This window comes from Lygodium microphyllum, chromosome 13, assembly GCF_053477565.2.
Source record: "Lygodium microphyllum isolate KBCC chromosome 13, Lygodium_microphyllum_v1.1.10, whole genome shotgun sequence".
Taxonomy (NCBI): Eukaryota; Viridiplantae; Streptophyta; class Polypodiopsida; order Schizaeales; family Lygodiaceae; genus Lygodium; species Lygodium microphyllum.
This window is the reverse complement of record NC_141147.1, coordinates 25,821,482-25,830,219: the sequence shown is the minus strand read 5'-3', so window position 1 is coordinate 25,830,219 and position 8,738 is coordinate 25,821,482. Positions and strand designations below refer to the sequence as shown.

The 8,738-nt window shown below is 43.4% G+C and overlaps 1 pseudogene; it reads left to right on the top strand.

Annotated features, from left to right (window-relative positions):
• Window positions 1–248: 248 nt before the first annotated feature.
• On the top strand, window positions 249–2,898 carry LOC148026438 (uncharacterized; annotated as a pseudogene).
• The last annotated feature ends 5,840 nt before the right edge of the window (window positions 2,899–8,738 follow it).

Genomic DNA, 8,738 nt, shown 5'->3' with positions numbered 1-8,738 from the left:
GATGACTGGAAAATTTAAAGGAAGGAATCTTTACGAAGTAAGAGCACTATAAACCTTCAATGCCATATACTATGCCACCCCTCTACATTCAATGCCATTTGTAGTTGGGAAAGTCCCACTTGACCTCTTCACCTTGCCCTCCACTAAACCCCTCTAATCCCTCCCGCCCTCTTGGCAATGGTGGTCTACTGAGCTTTTCCCTCTGTTGGTAATAGCAGTCTATTGGGTTTTTGTTACCTCTAGTAGCAATGGCGGACTCCCATGTCCATGTTGACAATGCCAAGTACCATCTTCATATTGACCTTGAACCTAGTTACGCTCCAGTGCAAAAACGTCGTGGTGGCAGCTTTGTATCAGCAAATGAAAGGAATGCTCTAAGATGTTCTAGAGCCAAGAATGTGGATATATGGTGTGATGGATCTATTTACCCACATGATCCTCAAACGTGCAGTCAACCACCTTTCTCAAGCCCAACCTCACTTCTCAGGTTTGTTGGGCTACTGCAAATCAATTTCAGTAACCCCTACAGTTGAGAAAGAGATGTTCCAGGTTCAAAATACCCATCTTTGTCACCTTAGAGACCTTTGCAAGTTGCAAAAAGAAAAGCTCAAGCACCAGGAACAAGAGATCAACAAGCTACAAAAGCAAGTTGAACAATACAGAATGAAGAAAACATCTATTGGACCTCGGCAAAGGAAAAGAAAGTTGTGAAACGTAGAGGATCTTAAGGTTAATTCAGGAGGACTCAAGAAAAAGATCAAAGCAATCAGGTAAGCATTCTGATTCTATGTACTCTCTTGCTCCTATGTGCCCTCTGATTTCTATGTGCCTTCTTCCCTTTGGCTCCTCCATACATTAACACTGGGGTTCTACATGCAGGGTTGTATTGCAGCCCGACAAGGAGAATATCAACCCAAATAGCAACCCAACAATGCAGATGAAACCTTTGATTAGCTCGAAGGTTGCAAAGGAACTATTGCAAGAGAAGAAATTTAAGGTTGTGCAGAGGGAGGTGGTGGATCAGTTTATTACCAACAACACCATATGCATTGAAAATGTACAGAGTGCTATGGATGAGAGTGGTATTAGTTAGAAAGGATATGCCTTCTTACATAAGACTGTCAATTCTGCATTCAAAGCTAAAGGAATCACTCCAAAACTTCTACCAACCACTACAGATGTTTCGAAGCTTTGGAAGAGACTTAATGAGAAGCAAAACGACTATGTTGGATCCCCGTACCACATTACAAATGAATACAAAGGGAAATGAGGCACTGTCAAATATGATGAACACAACAAAATCTTCATGGAGTTGTAGAGAAGGATGGTTGAGTTTTACAATATCACACATGCTGAAACAAACAGTGTTCTCAACTTTGTTCTGAAGATGGACGAGTGTGAGATCCTGAATGATAAGATGATGGAAAGAGTAGCCATAACATTGATGGATAGAGCAATGGGAAAATTGCCCAAGGATGATCCACTGTACTTCTCAGTACAATCAGAAATGAATCTATGGTGACTCGGTTGCTTTCTTGTATGTACTGCCAGGTCATTTTCTTGTGAATACAGTGTGGTTTATACACTCAATCTAATAGATGTATTATTTTTATTTGGTGTAGGTTTTAACCGAGGACCATGATGTCTTGGAATGGGTCTTTTGAAAAACTCACATTCCTGATCTTATTAGTGGGCAGATGCAAGGGCAAAGGACTCTTACTATTGGAGACAAAGACACCTTTCAAGTTGTTTGGCACCTGGCCTCTAATTTAAAGACATTAAAATGCTTATACAATTGCAATCGAGGAGGCTTGAACTTACCATGCTTGTACTGCATGGAGCTTGCAAAAACCCTTGATCACAGGTGGTGGACAAAGCCACCCGATAGGCAATTGTTGGATAAGAGCTTCCGACCTATTTTTGATATACCATTGACAAATGTGCACATTTGTACTATGCCTACTCTGTGTCGTGTCATAGAGAAACTAATGGAAAATTAGAAATCAGTCTGAACGCCATGATGGCATTGCTACTATTGAAAAGGTATTATCCAATATGCAGCTTCATGGAGGAAATGTTCAAATTGAGCAAGACCAGAAGCTCTCCACCAATGAAAAAGATCTTCCTAGAAAGGTTTCTATAGGTGGAGTGAAGGCAAGGTGGTTCCTATCGAGACCAATCAACAACACAATTAAAAAGCGTGCATCCAACCACGTCAGCAGGATAGAGTACGAGCAATGGAGGAAACTACACATTGCAGTTAAGGACCATGAGGCTGCATCCAGAAATGCAAAGGCAGAGGTATGGCGTGCAGTGGACAATATCTTCAAGATGTGCGACAAGGAGTCCTGGTCGACTCTGGACATCAAGGTTTTTCAAACACACCTTCAACAATTCAAAAAACAATTTAGCGTATCCTGGACAGAAAACAACATAACACATTACATGGTAAGCTTCAAAATCTGCCCTACATTATTTTGTGTCTCAGGATATAATTCTAAAACATATGATATTGTTGTATGTCAGCACATCATCTATAATCACCTACCATTCTTCATTCAAAAGTACGGTGATCCAAGCATATGGAGCACTCAGGGAATGGAGAAGTCGCATTATATGGCACGCAATGCATACTTCAGACATACTCAACATGGTGGTGGCAGTCATAAAGGAAATAGCCTTCGTGAACTCTTCCAGTGGTTCTACAGATGAATAATGCAACAGCTTCACAAAGAAGAGACTCTACATTCATCAAAGATTGTGCAAGCTTTGAGGGAAGTTCAATCAAAAAGGGAGAAGAAGATTCAAGCATTCAAAAACTCAAATGCTCTTCAATCACAACAAAGATGGAGACAGGAACACCACTTTATTAACCATCGATGGGTGAAGGAACTATAGTTAGATGCAGTGAACACATTGTAACCAAAAAGCCACTTACAAAGCAATGGACTGTATTAACAATGTGTAACGAAATGTTGCGGAATACATCATACATCTTTTTGCCCCTCAGTTGGTCTATATTCTAGTAAAAGTTGGTCTTTCTTTCTATTGAGTTGTATTAATTGGTTCTTTCCATAGGGTTCCAGCTACTCACTGTCTTCTATTCCTAATGCTAATGCAAGCCCTACATAAGCACTAAAATAGCCCCTTCTCGAGCATCGGGATGCAGGCTGGTAGCCAAAGACATCCAGGGCTGTGAACTTCTCTACCAAAATTACCTTCTCGTAGTTGCTAGGGATAGGCTATCCACCGAGAAACCGGGAGAGTGCTTTGAAGAAAATTGTGGCCACAACACCTTCATCACTGAGGTTGTTGTGGTGCACTAAAACCTTTGATTTTGCAAGCCCCCTCAGGTACTGCCTTAGAGCTGCATCGCGTCCATGAAACTCTCTTCTGTGCTTGATTAGAAACTCATCTACTTCTCCGAACAACCTCTGCAATAAACCAAATAGACCAAATCCGAATTACACTGAGAAGAATAAGAACCTCCACCATAATCTAATCAAAGAAAACGATGAAAGCAAAGTAAGTGTCACCTCCAGTTTCTCGTCATAGAGGAAGGCTTTCTTGTTCTAAAGGTTCACACTGCCCACGCTCTCCCCTTGACGTTCCTCTAGGAAATGAGCAGTGCTTTCCTGCAACTTGTCATAGCCCATAACTTCCTGAAACTGCCTGAACTCCCTCTCACTTGGCACTCTGCCTCTTTCCCTGTCTTCTTTCACCCTGTTGAACCACAAAAGGAGGCACTGACCTGCATCAAAATTCTGTAGTGACAAGTCTTCCATATCATCGTCGGAAATGAACCCGTCCTCCTCCTCTACGCTCCTTGCAATTGCTGCAAGCGCGAAGTCTTCTCTGATAGAGAATACCTTCTGGATGTCGCTGAGCAACAAATACTACTTTCCCTCAATTTGAAACTCAGGAAGAGCAGGCAGCTGGAGCGAAGTGTCAACAACACCAACTTCCCCTGTGTACTGTGGAACCTTTGAAACTTTATTCTTGATATCTTTGAGACTTATTGCCTTGGTCTCAATCTCTTCCTCAGTAGGTGAGAACTCTTCCTCCACTCCGACTCCTTCAATGTCTCCTTCCACATCTGGGCCCTCATCCTCTGTCTCCTCTTCTGGCTCATACAATGACTCAACATTTGTATTGGGCAGATTCTTGTATAGACAATGCAGGTATAGGATGAACCCCATCTCCACTGACACAAACTTGCAGTCCTTCTTGTGCATTAGACACCAAAACGGCCTATAAGGGCCCGTTAGAAGGAGATAACGTTCATATAGGATGTTGTTCTGCTTCTTGTCCTTTGTGCAATCAAGGAGATGAACAGAGTCCCTCTGATCTGATGTCACCCGTCCTTTCTCTACTTGGGCTTCAAAATCATTGAATTCAGTAGTGTAATATTCCATGTTCTCACTGATGATTTCCTAATACGGCACGGCTGTGTTGAATATATTTACTAAATCGGGATAATACTCTGATGCTCTCGCTTCATTGACGAAGTCTATTAAAGTCCCTTCACAATCTGCTGGCGTGGGGTCTACAGAATTTTTCTTGCTTGCTGTTTTTTTGGGAGCGGGCTCTTGCTCTGGTTGGGACATTGAGAAGTCCACCTTTCGTTTGAGGGACGTTCCCTTGGTCTTCTTTTCTGAAAGGCAGACAAGACTTGAAGCAACACAAGCTTCACACAGAGTGGAGGTTGAATATTCATGAAAACCTGTCACAGCCTGAGTTTGCCAATAGTGTGAGCTTCCAGTGAGAGGTGATACCTCCATAGCAGGCATTAGTGCTTGTAAAGGTTGAGCGTACTCTATGACACAGGCAGAGTCTCCCTCCTCCTCAAACGAACCTGCTGGTGTTGGTGCTGAGAAATCCACTACACGCTTTTTTGATGAACGTGCAGCAACCGCTTGGCTTCCCTTTATAGACACCTGAACCCTCCCCTCTTGGCTAAGCTCAGGGTCAAGAAAATATGGCCTCTTCCCACGTCCTCCTAAACCTGTGAGAACGGAATTTCCTGTTTGAAGCGTATACAGAAACAGAAAAGATTCCAAGATCCTTATGGACTCGAAAGTGCACGACTTGTTTAACCAAAAGTAAACTACGGTCAAAATTCTCAACGCCTTGACGCGCATAAGCGCATTTGTAGTCTTGATACGGCCATATGCGCATCAAAGAGCAGGACATTATGACTCCTGTTGATCTATGCGCAGCATGCCAGGTTTGAAAAATGGGTCAAAAAGTTGTGTGCTTTGACGCGTATACATTTGTTTGACATTGTCACAACAGCCGTTACGCGTCAAAGCACACAAATACTATTAAACAAATAAATTGGTATCAGAATCAGAGAACGACCACCTACCTTCTTGAAACATCTTTCTCACTGATGATTCGGTCCACCAAGCTGATGATCACAACAAAATCCCTCCAATGCAGCTCTGATGGAGACTCTCTCTCTCTTTGAAACGCATGCCCTCTCTCTCTTTCTTTGTCTCTCTCTCTCTCTCTCCCTCTCTCTCTCTCTCTATCGCACACAAATGCTTGCGCACACGCACACACAAATGCTTGTATGCACACACACACAAAGACACACACACACACAGGAGGTCTCCCTCTCTCCCTTTCTCTCTCTATCTCTTTGTCAAGGGCACCTGCTCTCTTTCTCTCTCTCTGTCTCTCTCAAACGCTTGCTTTCTCTCTCTCTCTCTCATGCATACACACACACACACACACACACACACACACACACACACACACACACACAAAGCAACAAACATGAGCTCTCTCTCTCTCTCTCTCTCTCTCTCTCTCTCCAACACAGTCTCTGTGTGTGTCTTGAATGGGCACAAACACGCCTCAACACACACTGTCTCTCTCTCTCTCTCTCTTATGCAAAGTGGTGCATTCTCTCACTACCTTTACTATACCTTACTACGGATCCCTTCGATTCCCTCGGGCCACGCGCCCACTTTCCCACATTAACTATGGGAAATCATCTTCTAACGGATTTGTACCATTCTCCCACGTGGGTTAAAGAGCCCGCATACATGTATTAAAGAACCGTTTTTAAGTTTTGACAACGTTGTGGAATAGGCACGAAGAGATAGTCTGATAGCATGACACAAAGAGAGATATAGCACACCGTTTGCGTTCCCAGGAATCACTTCAAAGTCAACAGTGCCTAGGGTGAGAGAGAGTGTGTGCGACAAAAACACAAACAGAGATAGAGAGAGAGAGAGCGAGATAGAGCACCACACACAAACACATAGAGACAAAGAGAAAGAGAGAGCCCAACAGATAAACTCACTGCAAGGGAGTGAGAAGGAGCGACATAGATGACCTTAGCTTGGACGGGTATGCAACTAGGTAGATATTCTTGAAACAAACCATTTTCTTCTGTTTCAATTTTCTTTTATGCGTAGCAGCATGTCATGGACCTTCAGAAGCCATTATGTGCGCTAAAAAGAATCATTTTCCAAGCATTTAAAAAGTTTTGCCCTTTGACGCGCAATCGCATCTCCACAGCCTGCATAAGGCACTATGCGTGTCAAAGGGCACTTGTTTACTGAGCTTAGAATACGTGTAGCCCTTTGAGGCATAGGTGCTTGTAAAAGACCTTCATAAGGTACTATGCACGTCAAAGGACCCTCATTTGGTTAGGTTAGAGTAAGGATTGCCCTTTCATAAGTAGAGGCTCATAAGGCATTAGGTGGGTGCAAAAGCACCCAGTTACTTAGCATAAAAAATGTTTCGCCCTTTGACGGGCAGACGGTCTCATTGGGCTCTTGGATGATGTTATGCGCGTCAAAGTGCACTTTAATTTGTTATCAGTAAATAAGCTCCCTTTTTTTATGTATACATCCACGCCATTGTGTAGGTCTAAATGGCAAGAATGAAGTCAAGGCAAGGAAAGAGAGACCTTGCCTAGGCATCGTAGTGAAAGCTGGAGCAGAGAAGGCATCCAGCAGGAAAGGAAAACCTGTGCAAATATTGAAACAAAATAGGTACAAAAGGGTAAGCCATAAATCTAAAATCCTCAGGGAGTGTAGAGTGGCCCAAAAATCTACTGAGTTGTGCATAGTGAAGCTCCCTTTCCAAACGGTTGTACGAGAGGTTTGTGAGAACTGGGGAATGCAGGCTCGTTGGAAGAGGGCTGCCTTGATTTGTCTCCAGGAAGCTGCAGAGGACTTCGTTATTGAGATTTTCAATGACCTAGCTCTTCTCTCTGCACACTCTGGGAGGTGGACAATCATACTGAAGGACCTCGATATGTTGAAGAGGCTGCGGTGGAGATACGGCCACCTCTTGCACCCAGGCAACTTCATGAACACCAAAATGAGGGACATACTGCTTATCCCTCCTGCGAGGCAGCCTAAGGAATGGGGACTGGTTGATGTTACACATGATGTCAACACAAGAGCCAGAGTGAAGACCTTCACAAGAAGGCAGAGGGCACAAGAAGAGAGAAAAGGGGTGGAAGCTAGAAGAGAAACTTCCCAAAAACAGCAGGAAGATAGGACCCTCCAAATGGACAAGGAAAACTCGGAGTATCTGGCTGGGCTCAAAGGAGGGCTGTACATACTTGTGGATTTTGAGAGAGGGAAAGTACAGTTGAGTCTTGACATCAGGGATGTTAAGATACTTATGGACAAGGAGACGCATGTGTTAGATAGCATTTTGTATGCCTGCTTAATGTAAGGAACTCAGTCTTTTACTTAGTTTTAGAGTCAATGCTTAACTCCATTCCTTTTCACGTACTCTTTCTACTTGCTTGCGCAGATTGATACAACAGACACTTCCGGGTGATTGCCACCAAGAAGTATTCATCGGGAATCCACAACTATCGTAGCTTATGAGAACACCAAACACACCGTTCTCTATTTATCACACCTGGTTTCAATTTTGTAACCCTACAGAGGTGACAGTCCTCATCCTGCCATATGAGAACAGAGGTCACTGGAGTCTGGGGTTGATTGAGCTCGACAAGCCAGTCGTATGGATGCTCAATTTTGTTCTGAGAATGCATGCAGAGTTTCAAATGTAAGTATACCGAATACAATCTATTGGTGACTTGATTGCTATCATGTATTAAGAGACTACTTATGGCCCTCGGGAGCATGTTCGACAGTGCCGAACTTCACCGGGCGGATATCAAAGAGGTAAAAGTCTCTCCACAGAAGGACAGCTATTTGTGTGAGTGGAGAGTGATGATCTACGCCAAATACCTATTCCAGTCGCTCTTCACAGATACGCCTCTAATAAACAAGGTAATGAACTGCCCATTCATCCTTGCATTTATTTAGTGCGCTTTGAAACGCATATTGTCAATCAAGATCGTTGGACACTCATTATCGCGTCAAGGCGCACAGAAAAATTTATCATGCTGTCTATTGTGCAGAAAACTATGGAGGATTATGACAGTGCATATGTTGAGAGATATAGGGCAAGCATGATACACACCCTCATTGCTGCCTCCCAAGAGATATCGGAGGAGCAAGGTTCACCCTTGTCCGATGAAGATGTTGAGGAGGTACCGCCTAGGAGGGGGACCACACAGAGCCAAGGCTCTCCGAGAAAAGCAGAGTAGGAGTCAAAGATGGACATATCTGAAGATGAAGATGGCAGTGAAGACACAAAACATGTCCATCACAGCATTCATTCATCATAGCATTCCTACATTTCATTCTTGATAGCATTTGTTTATAGCATCCATGTGTATTCACGGCATTCAT